Source organism: Ceratotherium simum, unplaced genomic scaffold (assembly GCF_057802395.1).
Source record: "Ceratotherium simum simum isolate JZ-2026a unplaced genomic scaffold, ASM5780239v1 HiC_scaffold_50, whole genome shotgun sequence".
NCBI classification, from domain to species: domain Eukaryota; kingdom Metazoa; phylum Chordata; class Mammalia; order Perissodactyla; family Rhinocerotidae; genus Ceratotherium; species Ceratotherium simum.
In genome coordinates, this window is record NW_028261266.1 from 1,201 (window position 1) to 18,584 (window position 17,384).

The 17,384-nt window shown below is 36.6% G+C and overlaps 2 protein-coding genes across 24 annotated transcripts in view; one reads left to right on the top strand and one right to left on the bottom strand.

Annotated features, from left to right (window-relative positions):
* Positions 1-3,879: 3,879 nt before the first annotated feature.
* Positions 3,880-17,384, bottom strand: part of LOC147911169 (uncharacterized) — a 159,688-nt gene continuing 146,183 nt past the window's right edge. For 8 of the 11 annotated variants that reach the window (XR_015551467.1, XR_015551485.1, XR_015551483.1 and 5 more), the window contains 2 exons: positions 5,185-5,289; positions 3,880-4,187 (listed from right to left, as the gene is read on the bottom strand). The gene's annotated coding sequence lies outside the window, so the exon portion shown is untranslated. The remainder of the gene's footprint in view (positions 4,188-5,184; positions 5,290-17,384) is intronic. The other 3 variants (XR_015551471.1, XR_015551475.1, XR_015551472.1) reach the window with 1 other exon arrangement.
* LOC147911170 (uncharacterized) overlaps positions 8,856-17,384 on the top strand; it is a 90,265-nt gene continuing 81,736 nt past the window's right edge. For 12 of the 13 annotated variants that reach the window (XR_015551495.1, XR_015551494.1, XR_015551492.1 and 9 more), the window contains exons 1-2: positions 13,426-14,020; positions 16,447-16,637. The gene's annotated coding sequence lies outside the window, so the exon portion shown is untranslated. Of the gene's footprint in view, positions 12,964-13,425; positions 14,021-16,446; positions 16,638-17,384 lie in introns of those variants that run through there. The other variant, XR_015551497.1, reaches the window with a different exon arrangement.

Consider the following 17,384-nt stretch of genomic DNA (forward strand, 5'->3'; position numbering starts at 1 on the left):
TCTGATTTCTACCCTTCTCTGACAGAAATCAGGAGATGTCCCTTCCCCATGGAGCAGATATGGGTAGATCTCCAACTTCCATCCCCACCCCTTGCAGTAAGGAAGAGGCTACTCTACCCAGAGGGGTCCCTGTCTTTTGTCTCTATCCGTATTCTCTCCAGCCTGCACTGATAAGATGGTGGGTGGAGTACTGTGGAAGGGAGCAATACATAAGTGGGGTAGACCAGCATAGCACTGCAGAGGCTCTCTAACCTAAATTGGCATTTGAACCACAATCCACAAAACAGGTTGACTATCTGCCAAGATGAAAGATTTACATAGTAGCCAGAGTCATAGAATACACAAAATGTCCAGGATATAGTCCAAAATTACTCACTTTACCAAGAACCAAGAAAATCTCAACTTGAATGAGTTGACACCAATACTGAGATGACGCAGATGTTAGAACTACAGGATAGAGATTTTAAAGCAGCTATTATAAATATGTTTTGGAAAACAATTACAAACACTCTCAAAAAAATTTAAAAAATAGAAAATCTTAACAAAGAAAAAGAAAACATATATGAGAACCAAAGAGAAATTTTAGAACTGATAAATACAATAACTTACACAAAAAAACCAACAGAGCAACTCAACAGCAGAGTGCTAATGACAGAAGAATCAGTGATATTGAAGACAGAACAATAGAAAGTATCCAATCTGAACAACACAGAGAAAAAAAACAAAACTGAGCCTCAGGAACCTATGTTAGAATAACAAATGATCTAACATTTGTGCGATCAGTGTCCAAGAGTCCCAGGAGAAAAGGAAAAAACTGTGGAATTAAAAAATATTAGAAGAAAAAATGCCTGAAAACTTGTCAAATTTGGTAATAGACAAAGCTACAGATCCAAGAAGCTGAGTGAACCCAACAAACCCAAAGAATTCAACACCAAGACATAGCAAAATCAAATCTTTGTAAACTCAAAACAAAGAAAACTTCTTGAAAGCAGGCAGAGAGAAACAACTCATTACCTATTGAGAACAACAATTGAAATGACAGCAGATTTCTCATCAGAGACCACAGAGGTCAGAAAGAAGTAGTACAACATTTCAAAATGTTGAATGAAAGAAATTGACAACTTAGAATTCTATATCCAGTGAAAATATACTTCAGAAATGAATGTGAAATAAAGACATTCTTAAATAAAGAAAAGCTAAGAGAATCTTTTTGCCAGCAGACCAGCTCTAAAAGAATGGCTAAAGAAAGGTCTTCAGATAGAAAGGAAATGATAATGGTACAAAACTTGGAACACTGGGAATGAAGAAAGAGCAAGAGAAAGGGTAAATAAATGGGTAAACATAATAGATTATTCTTCTCCTCTTGAATTTAAAAAATGTTTGACAGTTAAAAAAAATTATATTATCTGATGTGGTTCTCAATGTACAAAGAGATACTATTTAAGACAATTATATTATAAAGCGGGGAGGGTAAAGGGACCTAGATGGTCATAAGGTATCTCTGTGCCACTTGAAATGGTAAAATGTTGATACTAGTAGACTGCAATAAGCTATGTTTGCATATTGTAATCTTTAGAGCAACCACTTAAAACATAATACAAAGAGATATACTCAAAAACACTACAGATAAATTAAAATGGAATTCCTAGACAAAATGTTCAAGTGACTCCCAGGAAGACAGGAAAGGAGAAAGAGAGGAATAAAAAACAAAGGGAAAAATAGAAAACAAATAATAAAATGGCTGACTTAAATCTTAACATATCAATACTTACATTAAATATAAATGATCTAAATTCACCAAGTAGAAGACAAAGATTGGCAGAATGAAAAAAAAATGATCCACCTATGTGCTATCTACAAGAAACTCATTTCAAATATAATGATATAAGTAGAGTAAAAGTGAAAGAATGGAGAAGCATATACTGTGCAAATACTAATCAAAAGAGAGCTGGCCTGACTATATTATATCAGATAAATAAAGTCCAGGCCAAGAAAAATAAAAAAGGACATTATATAATAAGGAAAGAGTCAATTCACCAAGACGGCATAACAATTTTAATGTGTATGTACCAAATACAGAGAGTTGCCAAATACATAAAGGAAAAACTACCAGAACTGACTAGAAAAATAGACAAACCTGTAATTATAGTTGGAGACTTAAACACGCCTCTCCTAGTAACTGACAGAATCAGTAGATAAGAAATCAGCAAGGGTATAGAAGAACTAAACAACATGATCATCCAATAAGATCAAATTGACATATACAGAACACTCTGCCCAACATTAGACTACAGTTTTTTTTCAAGTATGCATGGGACTGTATCTCGGGTCACAAAACCAACCTTAACATATTTTAAAAAACTGAAATTATACAAAGTACGTCCTTTGACATACTGGGATCCAACTGGAAATCATTAACAGAAAGAAAGCAGGAAACTCTCCCCATATTTGGAAATTAAACAGCACATTTCTTAAACAAAGGTACAGGTTTAGGAGCCTAGCTTTAAAACTCTGTGTCTGATCCTGTCACTTAGTGTTACCAATTGGGTGTTTCTCCCAGAAAGTGATAAAATCTTCTGCACCTGTACCTGAGGATACAGGCATGTGTTTAAAGTGCTCTAGGCATTTCTAGGGAAAGGGGAACCGATATCTGTTGTGCACCTACTATAAGCTATGTTAATACTGACCTTTCACTGTTTTGTTAAATCTTCACATCCACCTATCCCAGTGTTGTCTCTCAGCAAGTTCCCTGTGCAGAGAGGCAGGAAACCAGCTGAGGATTCTTGAGAAAATGATGGATGTTGGAGGGAATTTTAAGGAATTCAGAGTGGCCGCAGTTAGGGACCCCTGATGAGATGATTATAAAGTGGAAAGAGGCTAGGTCAAGAAGGGTTCCATGTAGCTCCCTAAGACGTCTGAACTTTGGGAAGCAGCAGGAAGCACTGAGAAAATTTAAGCAGAGGAGTGACATTTTAACGTGATTACTTTTAGAGAGTGGATTGCAGGGAGAAGAGGCAGCAGGTGAGGGGCTCAGCCTTTGTGGTGGTGGGAGCAACTCAGTGGAAAAGTGGTCAGGATTTAGGTATTATCGTCACTTGACACACGGGAAATGGAGCCTCCGAGAGGGAAAGTACAGCATTTTTTTCAAGGATAATCATATTAAAGGCGACAAGGTGATCATATTATAAATAGAATATTCCAACAATAATCAACATGACACCCAATTAAATGAGTTAAGGAACATAACACGTCTAGCACCTAACTAGTAAACAGTTGACAGTATTTCACCCCTAGAAAGGGCAGGTAAAAACATGTCAGTTGATGGCGAGGAAGAGGTGGCTCAGCGCGGCTTTCCCAGGGTACAGACACTAGCGGCAGAGCCACCCATCCTCCCGCCCTCCGTCCCCAGAACGGCCCTCGGCCTGCGGGTCAGGTCAGGCCGGCTCCTACCTGCTGAAGCGTCAGGTGCGACTGCTCAAAGTCCAGATGGAAGAAGTTGCCGACGAAGGGCAGGCTCGGGGGCCCCGGCGGGTAGTTCTTCGGGCGCCGCCTTGTGAGGAAACGGGCACAGAGAAGAAAAGCCACGGCGCCCAGCAGGAGAGCGCGCAGATGGAGCGCCGTCCACACCGCCGCCGCCAGGGAGCCCGTCGCCGCGAGCATGGCTTCAGCGCCCGCCGCTCCTCCGCGGTCTGAGCGGGGACGGTCCCCCTGTCCCTGCGGCGCCCCCGCATCCCCGCCCCGCGCGCTGTGCGCCCCGCCCGCCGAACCCTGTCCCCGCTCCTCGCTGGCCCCACCTCCTGCCGCGCCCGTGACCGCCCCCTCCCGCTCCGGCCCACTCCGCCCCCCCCCCCCCCGCCCCGTCCCCCTGCTGGCCCTCCCACCCGCCAGTTCCGGCCGCTGGACTCTCGGGAGAACCCGCACTTGGAAAGTCTTTCTCTGAGAGCGTTGGGGCTCCGGGGTGTATGGTTTCAGTGCCTCCCAGAGCGCCACAGACATTTGAGCTCCGTGGTTTTCAGTCACTGTCTCGCCCAAGGATTGGAGCCGTGCCTGGTCGTGACAACAGCAGCACCTGACATTTGTTCGGTGCTTCCTCTGTGCCAGGCAGCGCACTCGCCTCTTTCCATAAATTGCTTCATTCTGACAATTAGGCAGATGCTCTTCTTAGTCCCATCTTGCAGTTGAGGAAACTGAGACAGAGAGATTAAGTACCAAATGTGTGGTGAATAAACGAATCCACCGGTCTGCAAAACATCTCAAGGAGGTCCTGTATTTGTGACTGTTTTGAAGATTCGAAAGCATTACATCCAAGCCCCTGGCACTGAGCCTAGTGCTTAATTAACCTTGAAGGAAGATGTCCTAGTCTTTGTCCTTTTTGGTTTGCCCTGTGCGAGCCCTCCTCTGAAGCGCCAGGGACAGTGCTAGGCCCCCAGGTTCCAACCTTCCATGCCATCCTGTGTGTGCCTACCTGTGTCTCACCGTTTGTGAGATACTCCGAACATGAAGCACAGTTCTGGAATAGTATAGCATGCACTCACGTACTCAACATATTTATACACAGTCTGCTTAAAATCTTTTTTTTAAACGAAATGAAACAGAATTGAAGTCTCTTTTCTAGCTTTCCGAAATCCCGAGGGAGAGTCGTCAGAGCTTAACTTGTATCCTTCCAGCCCATATCGTCCTGTTTTACTGCAGTCGTTATGCACCCATACAGTATTCCTAATATTTACATAAATGTTATTTTTAAAGGAATTATTCTACAACTGCTTTTTTTTTTAACTCAGTATTATGTTGGAGATCAATCCACGTTGATAGATGTGGATTTATTTCATTCACTTTAAAAGGTATTCTATCACTACACCACATTTATTTATCCATTTTCATAGCAATGGACATTTAGGTTTGTTATCTCCCTTTTGCCCCTTTTAGGTTTTTTTTTTTTTTTTTTCATTAAAAACAATGCTGCAGGTGAGAGATTGTGCCATGGACTTGAATGGATGATGTTACAATTGATTTACAATTAGATAACCTCTACTGACCTCTTTTCACACATTTGTATAAATGAAGTGCTGGACTGTACCTAAAAGCTGCAAAAATTAATGATTTAGATATATTTATAATAAACTGATTTAACCTTCTTCTATAAGAAGAAAAATTAAGACCAGTTATTTGAAAACAAAGATGTACCTTCACCTTCCAATTTGGTTTCTCATTGTTCCTTCTTAAGTAAGGTCTTAAAGCTGTGATTGGCACTTTTTCTCCTAATGGTTACTCTCAGCAACATTGTGTAGCCTGTGGAAAGTAGAAAGGAAAAGGAATTTTTAACTTTAAGAATTTATTATCAGCATAACCTTCCCTAGTTGAATATTGTTCTCTTCTTGTTCCTTAAGTCAAACTACAAATCAACACAGGTATTTGGTTCCTAATATTTTAAAACGTAATATGACTTCTAAAAAGTATTTTGCATAAGGTTGTGTATGTATTGTGTATATACCGCAGGCTTAAGTTAATGGCTTTGATTTATGTTCTAAAGAGAAGTGAATAACACAAAAGTTAATATCCTTAGTTATAACCGTATGAGGTGAGTACTGCCATTGATGTTACGTGCTGTTTGTACTTGTCCCGTTATGTTCTCTGTCTTGTACTAACCAATCTCCTGAATCATTGAGTTGCTCTACAAAAAAAGGAAAAAAAGAAAGAAAAAGGAAAAAGCTTGATATGTGTACATATTTTTTGTTGATCAAGTCACACACATGGAAACATGCAAAGCAACTATGTAGAATATTAATCAAATTCTTGGTTTAATATTACTAATGGGCAGAATTGCACAGTGAGAAATTATTGGATTAGTCCCTTCATTGGTCCTGTGCCATGTGAATTCCTGATTAAACTGGTGATCCATTAATAAATTAATCATTAATTGTGATAACAACCGTCAAGTTATTTTTTTCAGCATTAGTTGAAAATCATGTGAAACCTGTCTATCTAGAGAAGTAACACTCTATAAATATTAACAAATAACTTAGCTAGAGTATTTTTATGCTTTAAATTATATGTCAAGCATTTAAAGTGAATTTGAGATTAAAAGTAAGGCATATTTTCTAAGCAACAACAATAATTTCTTAATTTGCAAATTTCTTATTTTAGGAATTAGAGTAGTTTGATTTTTTTATTTTTATTAGTTGTTTTATATCTTTTTCTACCACATGAATATATTGTTTGACAATTGGAAGACACAAAATTTTTCAATCCTTTTACGGATTTAGTATAAAATTTGATTGATGTGATGTATTATTTTAACTAAAAAGTAACTTGGCCCATCATATCTTTCAGGTGTTTTTAGGATTTTTTTTCATTATTTGAAAGTTGAAGACATTTCTGTCATAAATGTAAACAAACTTAACCTAAATATATTAAAAATATTCTTGGGTACTCTATTTGTATATCTTTAATGACCTGAAAATCTGAGGGCTAATCTAAACTTGCATTTTTTAGAATATTCAAGAAGAAAAATTAGTACTTTTAATACCAGTAATTTAGATTTCATGAACATTTTGATGAGGAATAGTAGTACATACTATAAGTATTGACAAAACTCTGAAAGTTCCTTTCTATAAAATATAAAATACTCAATATTTAAATAGAGTCAGGCATGGGAGACCAGTGTTTAACATAGGGTGTTTTGTGTTTTGTGTTTTGTGTTTCTATTACAAGTAAATTGCAAGTATAACATTTTAATATTTGCCAACATGCTTTTATAAAAGAAAATCATAAATTACTAAGCTTTAAAAAAATGTGAAGGAGAAGTAAAGATTTTCTCAAAGAAGAATTGAGGAAATTTGTTGCTAGAAGACCTGCCTTACAAGAAATGTTTAAAGAATTTCTTCAGAAACAAGAAAAAAGATCTAGGTCAGAAACTCAGATCTACGTAAGGGAAGGAATAGCATTAGAGAAGAAATAAATGAAGGTAAAATAAATCTTTTATTTTCCTTATTCTTAATTCATCTAATAGATAACAGTGTGTTCAAAATAAAAATAGCAACAATGTATTCAATGATTATAGCTTATAGATAAGTGATATGAAGGATGCAATATTATAGGGGACAAAAGAAAGGAATTAGGAAAACTCTGTTATAAGGTACTTGCACTACTGATAAAGCAGTATAATGTTATTTACAAGTGGATTCCAATCAGTTGGAAATGTATTTTGTAAACTCTAGGGCAACTACTTAACAAGCTTAAACAAAGAAATATAACTGATATGCTAAGACAGAAGAGACAATGGAATTATATACAATGCTCAATTAAAGCCAGAGAAGGCATAAAAAGAGTGAAACAAAAAATCAAGAGCAACAGATAGAAAACAGTAATGAATATGGTAGATATTAATCTAACTTTATCAATAACCCCTTTAAATATCAATGCCCTAAATGCACTAATGAAAAGAAAGAATCTGTTAAAGTGGATTAAAAAAAAAACAAGACCTCTTTCAGGCTGTTCATTATTAGTGTATTAAAATACAACTGATTTTGTATGTGAATTTTGTATCCTGCAACTTTGCTGAATTCATTTATTAGTTCTAATAGGTATTTGTTTGTTTGATTTTTGGTGTAGAATCTTTAGGGTTTCCTACATATAAGATAATGTCATCTGCAAATGGAGATAATTTTAGTTCAGCATCAAAAAGAATAAAATACTTAGGAATAAACTTCACCAAGAAGGCAAAAGACTTATACACTGAAAACTATAAAACACTGTTGAGAGAAATTAAAGACACAAATAAATGCAAAGGCATCTCAGGTTCATGGATTGGAAGACTTAATATTGTAATAATGTCCATATTACTCAAAGTGATTCAACACAATCCCTATCAAGATCCCAATGGAATTTTTTACAGAAACAGAAAATATAATCCTAAAATTCATATGGAACCACAAAGGACCCATATAGCCAAAACAATCTTGAGAATGAGGGACAAAGCTGGTGGCCTCACACTTCCTGATTTCAAAACATATTACAAAGCTACAGTAATCAAAACAGGATGGTACTGGCATAAAAACAGACATACAGACCAATGGAACAGAATAGAGAGCCCAGAAATAAACCCACACACATGGTCAAATGATCTTCAACAAGGGAGCCAATATTAAACAATGAAGAAAGAATAGTCTCTTCAACAAATGGTGCTGGGGAAACTGAATATCCTCATACAAAAGAATGAAATTGGACCTTTATCTTACACCATATACCACAATCGACTCAAAATGGATTAAAGGCTTAAATATAAGATCTAAAAGTATAAAACTCCTAGAAGAAAACATACAGGAAAAAGCTTCATAGCGTTGGTCTTGGCAATGATTTCTTGGATATGCCAACAAAAGCACAGACAACAAAAGCACAAATAGAAAAGTAGGAGCACATCCAACTAAAAAGCTTCTGCACCAGAAAAAAAATGGTCAACAGAGTGAAAAGGAAACCTATAAAAGGGGAGAAGATATTTGCAAACCACATATCTGATAATATCCAAAATATATAGGGAACTCCTATATCTCAAGAGCAAAACAAACAAACAAACAAACAAAAACTTGATTTAAAAATGGGTTACGGGGCTGGCCCATGGCATAGCGTTCGGGTTCTTGCATTCCGATTCAGCGGCCTGGGGTTCACCAGTTCGGATCCTGGGCGTGGACCTGCTCGCTGCTCATCAGGCCATGCTGGGGCGGTGTCCCACACGGAGGAGCTGCAACTCCCCAACTATGATACACAACTGTGTACCGGGGCTTTGGGGAGAAAAAAGAAGAAGAGGAAGATTGGCAACAGATGTTAGTGCAAGGCCAATCTTCCTCAAAAAAAAAAAAAGGAACAAAAAAATGGGTTAAAGACTTGAATACACATTTGTAAAATGTAAAAAAGACTTACAAATGGTCAACAGGTACATGAAAAGATGCTCAACATCACTAATCATAGGGACATGCATATCAAAACCACAATGAGGTATCATTTCACACCTGTTAAGATGACCATAATTTAAAAACACAAACACACACACAACAGAAAATAATAAAAAGTGGAGAAATTGGATGCCTTGTGCACCGTAGGTGGGAATGTAAAATGGCATGGCCATTATGATATACAGTGTGAGTTTCCTTAAAAAGTTTAAAATAGATCTTTCATATGATTCTGAAATCCCACTTCTGGGTATTTAGCCAAAAGAACTGAAATCAGGATCTTAAAGAAATACTTGCATTTCCTTGCTCATGGCAGCATTATTCACAATAGCCAAGATGTGGAAAGAAACTAAATGTCCATTAATGGATGAATGGATAATGAAATTGTGGGTTATACATACAATGGAATATTCTTCAGCCATAAAAAAGAGAAAGAAATCCTGTCATATGCTACACCATGAATGAACCTTGAGGACATTAAGCTAAGTGAAATAAACCAATCACAAAGGACAAATATTGCATGATTCCACTTATATGAGATGTCTAAAATAGTCAACTCATAGAAGAAAGTAGAATGGTGGTTGCCAGGGGCCGCGGGGAGGAAAAAATGGGGAAATTTCTGTTCAATGGGCACAGAGTTTCAGCTATGCAAGATGAAAAAGTACAAGAGATCTCTGTACAACATTGTACTTATAGTTAACAATACTATAGTGTACACTTAAAAACTTTGTAAAGGAGGTAGATCTCATGTTGTTTTTTACCACAATAAAAAAAACCCCACAAGGCCTAACTGTATGTTTTCTACAAGAGACCCACTTTAAATGTAAAGACACAGATAGATTGAAATCAAAGGAAAGGAGAAAAATATACCATGCTAACATCAATAAAAGGAAAGCTGGAGTAGCTATGTTAATTGCAGACAAAAGTGATATCTTTTGGGCAAGGAAAATTATCATGGATAAAAAAAGGCATTACATGATGATAAAAGGTCAATTCTGCAAGCAGATATAACAATCCATAACATGTATTCACGCAAAAGCATATCTTCAAAATACTTGAGGCAAAAACTGATGAAATTGAAAGAAAAATAGATGAATCCACTCTTATAGTAGAGACTGCAATACCACTTTGTCAGCAATTTTTTTATGATAGTCCTGGAAATATCTTTTTTTATTGAAGTATATTTGACATATACAACATATAGTTGACTATATACATATAGTTCATGGTACTGAACAGCACCATCAATCAACCGGATCTAACTGACAGTTATAGAATATTTCACCCAACAAGAGCAGCATACACATTCTTGTCAAGCTCATGTGAAACATTCATCAAAAATAGATCACACTTTGGGCTATCAAACACACTTTAACAAATATAAAAAATAGAAATCATACAAAGTATGTTCTCATACTACAGTGGAATTAAACTACAAATCAATAACAGAAAGATAGGTGAAAAACCTCAAAATACTTGGACATGAAACACCACACCGCTAAGATAAACGTGGCTCAAAGAAGAATCTCTAGAAAAATCAAAAAACATTTTGAATGGAATGAAAATGAAAATATAACATCAAAATTTTGGGGATGCAGTGAAAGAAAGGCTTAGAGGGAAATATATAGCATTGAATGCATATATTAGAAAAGAAGAAAGATCTAAAATAAACACTATCAGCTCCTACCTTAGGGTATTAGAAAAAGAAGGGGAAAATGAAATACAAAGATAGCAGAAGAAAATAAATAATAAAAATTAGAGCAACAACCAATGAAATTGAGAACAAGAAAAACAAATAGAGAAAATTAAAGAAACCAAAAGCTGGTTCTTTGAAACAATCAATAAAAGTGATAAACCTCTAGCCAAGTTAACTAAGAAAAAAAGAGAGAAGATACAAATTACTGTCATAAATGAACAAGGGGCCATAGCCACGGATGTCATGGGCATTAAAAGTATAATAAGGGAAGTAGTTTATGGTACTGGTACAGCACCAGTGTGTGAACAATTCTATGCCCACAAATTTGATAACCTAGACAAAATGGACCAATTCCTTGAAAGAGACATTCTACCAAGACTCATACAAGGAGGAATAGACATTTCAATAGGCTTGTCTCTATTAAACAGATTGAATCAGTAATTAATAACTTTTCAAAAAAGAAAGCACTAGACGCAGATTGTTTCACTGATGAATTCTACCAAAATTTTAAGGAAGAAAGTATATCAATTCTCTACAATCTCTTCCAGATTATAAAAGCAGAGGGCATATTTTCTAATTCATCCTATGAGGTTGGCATTAACCTAATAACAAAACCAGACAAGACATTACAAGAAAGGAAATCCAATATCTCTCATGAACATAGATGCCAATATCTTCAACAAATTATCAGCAAATCAAATCCAGTGATGTATAAACAGAATTATACACCATGACCAAGTGGGATTTATTCCAAGTATGCAAAGTTAATTCAATACTTGAAAATCAATTAATATAGCCATCATATCAATAGATGCAGAAAAAGCATTTAACCAATTCTAACACCCATTCATGATAAAACTTTCAGCAAATGAGGAATAGAGGGAAATGTCATCAACTTGACAGAGAACATCTACAAAAAACTTATAGCTAACATCATACTTAATGGTGAAAAACTAGATGTTTTCTCCACAAAATCAGAAACAAGGTATGAATGTCCTCTTTCACCACCTTATTCAACATTGTGCTGGAAGTCCTAGCTAATGCAATAAAAGGCATATAGATTGCAAAGGAAGAAACAAAACTATCTGAGTTTACAGATGCCACATTTGTCTATGTAGAAAATCCCAAAGAATTAACAAAGTGTCTCCTGGAACTAGTAGCAATTATAGCAAGGTTGCAGGATACAAGATTAATATACAAAGTCAATTTCTTTCTTAAATACCAGCAATGAACAATTGGAGTTTGAAATTAAAGACTCAATACCATTTACGCACCAAAGCAAACAAAAACAAAAGAAAGAAATCCTTAGGTGTATATCTAACAAAATACATAAAATATGTATATGAGGAAAACTACAAAACTCTGATGAAAGAAATCAAAGAACATATAAATAAGTGGAGAGATGTTCCATGGTCATGGATAAGGAGACAGTACTGTCAAGATGTCAGTTCTTCCCAAATATATGTACAACTATACACATTATATGTATACATGTGTGTATATATATATTTTTTTTCAATGAAATCCCAATCAAAATCCCAGCAAGTTATTCTGTAGATATTGACAAATTGATTCTGAAGATTACGGAAAGGCAAAAGACCCTTAGTATCTACAGCACAAAGAATCAAGCCTAATGTTTTAGTTAATAATAGTATATCCATATTAGCTCATCAATTGCAACAAATGTAAAATATTCATAATAAGTGAAAATGTGTTTGTAGAGCAGTGAAGGGGTATATAGGAACTCTCTATACTTTCCACTCAATTTTTCTGTAAGTCTGTAAAAAAATCAACAAACTGATTCTAAAGTTTATATAGAAAGGCAAAAGACTGAGAGTAGCAAACACAATATTAAAGGAGAAGAAACAAGTTGGAGGACTGACACTACCTGACTTCAAGACTGACTATAAAGCTACAATAATCAAGACTGTGTGCTGTTAACAAAAGAATAGACAAATAGATCTGGAACAGAATAGAGACCCCAGAAATAGACTCACACAAATACATTCAACTGATATATGCAATTTTTTCTTTCATGGATTGTGCTTCTGCCATTGTATCTAAAAACTCATTGCCAAATCGAAGGTCACCTAGATTTTCTCCTATATTATTTTCTAGAAGTTTTATAGTTTTGAATTTTACATTTAGATCTATGGTTCATTTTGAGTTAATTTTTATGAAAGGTGTAAGGTCAGTGTCTAGATTCATTTTTTTTTTTGCATGTGGATGTCCAGTTGTTCCAGCACCACTTGTTAAAAAGACTACCCTTTCTCCATTGAATTGCCTTTGCTCCTTTGTCAAAGATGAGTGGACAATATTTGGGTGAGTCTATTTCTGGGCTGTCTGTATGCTCCACTGATCTATTTGTCTATTCTTTTGCCAACACAACACTGTCTTGATTACTGTAGCTTTATAGTAACCACACTCAAGTAGGTACTGTTATGAACCCCATTTTATAAATGAAGAAATGGAGGCACAGAAAGGTAAATTATCTGCTTTTTAACAATTAAGCAAAACTAGGTTAATGTTTTGATTGTAGGTGGTGGTGCTGTTTGTTGAGATGGGGAAAACTGAAAGAAGGACAGGTTTGGGTAGGGATATAAAGAATTCTCCTTTGGCTATGTTAAATTTGATATATTTATTCGATATCCAAGTGGACATGTAAAGTGGACAGTTGAATGTTCAGGTCTGGTGTTCCCCGAAGAAAGATTTTTAAATCAAGGGATTGGATCATGTCACCTAGCAATAGTATGCATGGAGGAATAAAGAGGTCCCGGAGAGACTCTTGGGAATGACAACACTTAGCAGTGGAAAAGAGAAGGAACCAACAAGAGTCCTGAAATAAAGATCAGCCAAATGGAGAAACAGAGAAAAAGCCTTTCATAATTACCCCCATGAGAGAGAGTCTGAAAGTGCAGATGATAGTTAGCAAAAGTTTTACAGGCATATAGACTGGTCATGAGAAAACAGGGATGGAGGAAGAGGAATATGTGGTTGGAGCAACGCAGAGGTCAGAAAATTGTTCTCAGAAGTAGAGAGCCTAAGGGTAAACAAGTCTGGAAACACATTCAGAAGCTGAAGTTTAGCGAGGAAACAGGCAAGTCAGCAAGTCTGGACAAGTACATTCCACGATTTCAGGTTTAGCGGCAGAAGCTTGCAGGATCTTGCAAAGGCGTTGCAGGAAAGATCATCAGCCTGTATAGGAGACAGGAGGAGAAAAAGGAGACTCTGGCATCACAGAGGACATAAGAGAAAAGATTTTCAAGAAGGAAGGAATAGTCAGTGTGTTGAATGTGTGGAGACAAGGTAAGATAAGAACAGAGTAGTGACACTTGGAGTTGTCGATATGGAAACCAGTGGTGATTTCAGAGTATCCCAGGTGAGTGGTGAGAGAGAAAGCTTGGTTGTGGTGCGCGGAAGGCACCGGAGCTGAAGGGGAGACAGTGTTCAGAATGCAGCTGCCTGTGTATATGCGTCTGTTTTCTGAGTCATCCTTTCATGTATAAATCATTGCTTACTATAGATATGATCCTAAACCTTGCAATTTGCACTTAACAAAATGTCTCAGCAATCACTAAACGTAGGTACAGATCTATGCAGTTTAAAAAATGGCTGCATATAATGCCTCTACGATGAATATTGATGTTGTTTCTAGCCATTTAATATGATAAACAATGCTTCAGGGAGGACGTTTGTGGTTGCATTTTTAAGTTCTTGTGTGAGTGTGTCTACAGGATAAATTCATGAAAGTAGAACAATTGGATCAAAGGCTATGCTCATTTAAATACTGATAAATGTAACTGGATTTTCTGCAGTCTCATCACCTAGGTACGAGGGTGTCTGCTACTCCACATGCTTGCCAACTTAGAACTAATGATTATTTGCCAATTGGATAAATAAAAAATGATTGCATTTGATTTCAATGTTACTATTTATTATTTTTAAGCTCAGAAGTGATGTTGTGCATATTTTTGTAGAAGCCATTTGCATTTATTTTTCTCTAAAATTATGACCTTCACCGAGTTTTTTTCTATTAGTTGATTGTTTTCTTACTGATTTGTATGTACCATAGTATTTTAAGGCAACTAGACTTTTATCTATTATTTATGTTGTTAATATTTTCCTCACATTTTTCCTAGTCTTTACTTTGATTATAGTGATTTTACCATATAGAAGTGTTGTTTTTAACGGAGGCAGGATTATCAACCTTTCTTTCAGGGCTTTATTGCTTTGTGTCATGCTTAGAAAAACCATCTCAACTGCAATAATATAATATAATATAATTTCCCCACATTTTCTTTGAATTCATATATGATTTAATTTTTACTTTAATATTTTTGACCATCTGACACTTATTTTGCTATGAGAAGGAGGTATAGATCTAACTTCATGTCCCCCTATGGCTATCCAACTTGCTAACTCATCTATCTTCTTCCTACTGATTTAAAATGCTATTTTTATTTTTTTAGAAAGTAAAATCCTCTTTCTCTTTCTCTCTTTTATTTGTCTATCATCTATCCCTTCAACTGATCTATCTAAGACTATTTGGGCCCTCCATTGGTTCTGTTGATCTTTTTATCTATCCATGTGCTAATACAAGCCTTTTCTGAAATTACAGAAGCTTAATTATTTTCTTCGATAAATTTTTAGTCTTAGTCCACAACTTTCTTTTGTTTCATATTTTTCTGGCTAATCCTTTAAGTTTGATTTTCATTATAAACTAGGGAACCAGCTGAGCTAGCCAATTACAAGGAAAATCTTGGTGGTAACTGGATTAGGATTGTATAAAACCCATTCCTCTCACAGTCTTCCAGATCTCAGAAATGAGAAGTCCATCCTTCTAGCTTCTCAGCCAAAGAACTGTTGAATCATACTCATTTCCTCTCTTTCTTATACTTCAAATGTAAATCAGCAAATCTAACTGAGTCTGTATTCAAAACATATCTGGAATCCAATCATTTCTCACCACCTCCACTGCTAACATCCTTCCACAAGTCATCCTCACCTGTCATGTGGATTATTGCAAAAGCCCAGTCTTCCTGCTTCTGTGGTTGCCTTTTGAACATTTATGCACATTCATACCAGACAATTCATTAAAAAACAATATCAGGGGCCGGCCCGGTGGCGCAAGCAGTTGGGTGCGCGTGCTCCGCTGCAGCGGCCCGGCGGTCGCTGGTTCGGATCCCGGGCGCGCACAGACGCACCGCTTGGCAAGCCATGCTGTGGCGGTGTCCCATATAAAGTGGAGGAAGGTGGACATGGACGTTAGCCCAGGGCCAGTCTTCCTCAGCAAAAATAAAAGAGGAGGATTGGCAGATCCTATGATGTTAGCATAGGGCTGATCTTCCTCACCAAAAAAAAAAAAAAAAAATCAGATCATATCATTCAACTCCTCAAAATAGCTGTCTCATGGCTTTAATCCTCATGATGTCCTGAAAGGCCCTATATCATCTTGGCTCTTGTAATCTCTCTGACCTTATCAGTTCCTCTCCCCCTTTTTCAGTCTACTGAGGTCGTGCTACCTTCCTTGAACATGCCACGCACCCTCCTGACTCAGAACCTTTGCACCTGCTCTTTTCTCTCCCTGCAAAGTTCTTCCCCTAGATATCTGCACGGCTCTCTCCCTAACCTCCTCCTGGTCTCACTCAGAAATTATCATTCTCAAGAAGGATTTTTCTGACCACCTTGTGCAAAACTGCAATTCCCTCCCCTTCCTGTTTTATTTTTCTTTACAGCACGAATTCTCATTTAGCATAGTACATGCTCTGATTTTTGTTTATTCTCTCTCTTTTTGTTCCCCACTAGAATGTAAGCTCCACGAGCACACAGATTTTAATCTTTTCTGTTTGCTGCGATGTCACCAATGACTAGCACAGAATGGATGTTCAATAAATATTTGTTGACTGACTGTGTCAGCAGATGCAAAAAAAAAGAAAAGAAGAAAAATTCATATTCTAGGAAATACAAAATATAAAGCAATCTGAAAGAGTCATAAGGTAAGTAGATCAAATATTTAAAAAGATAATGAAAAGATTAGATTTCATAAGGTAAAAATGGGATATTTTACACATAAAAAACTGTTATATTTACATTAGTACTAATAGAATTTCTAAATGTGAAAATATAATCTTTGAAATTATAATGATAACACCTAAAGTATGTGGTACTTCTTAAGTACTGGCAACATTTGAAGCATTTAAAAAACATTTTTAGAAACTAATTTAATCTGAGGAAGGTGAGATGGGAAAACCGAGGCATGGAGGAGAAAGATCTTGCCTGAAGTTAGTCATCCATTAAGGTGAAGACAGGATTCAGACTCAAGCAATCTGCCTTCCTAACCACACCCATTCTAGCTCTCTAGCTACTTTGATTTCCCAGTGGTACTGTTTCCTCTGGCCACGCCCCTCCTTGGGACTTATTTTTCTTATCTATAAAAATGAGGGCATGGGGTTAGACTTCACCATGTGCTGAATTTGGTAAACAAATGATGTTTACAAGGTCTGTGAGTGGCTGCAGTACCAGGTTCTATGGAATGTCATCTGTGCAGTTTCAAAACTAAAGAACAGATTAGAATTTGACCTGGGGAATCCCAAGCCCTATTTAATGAAAACTCATAAAACACATAATTTTGAAAAGTGCATTGTCCCAAAGACAGGCAATGCAGAACAGCACCTGAGAGTGCAATTATTTGGAAAGCTCAGGTGAAATTTGATTTCACTGAAATCTCTGAGCTGAGCCAGAGA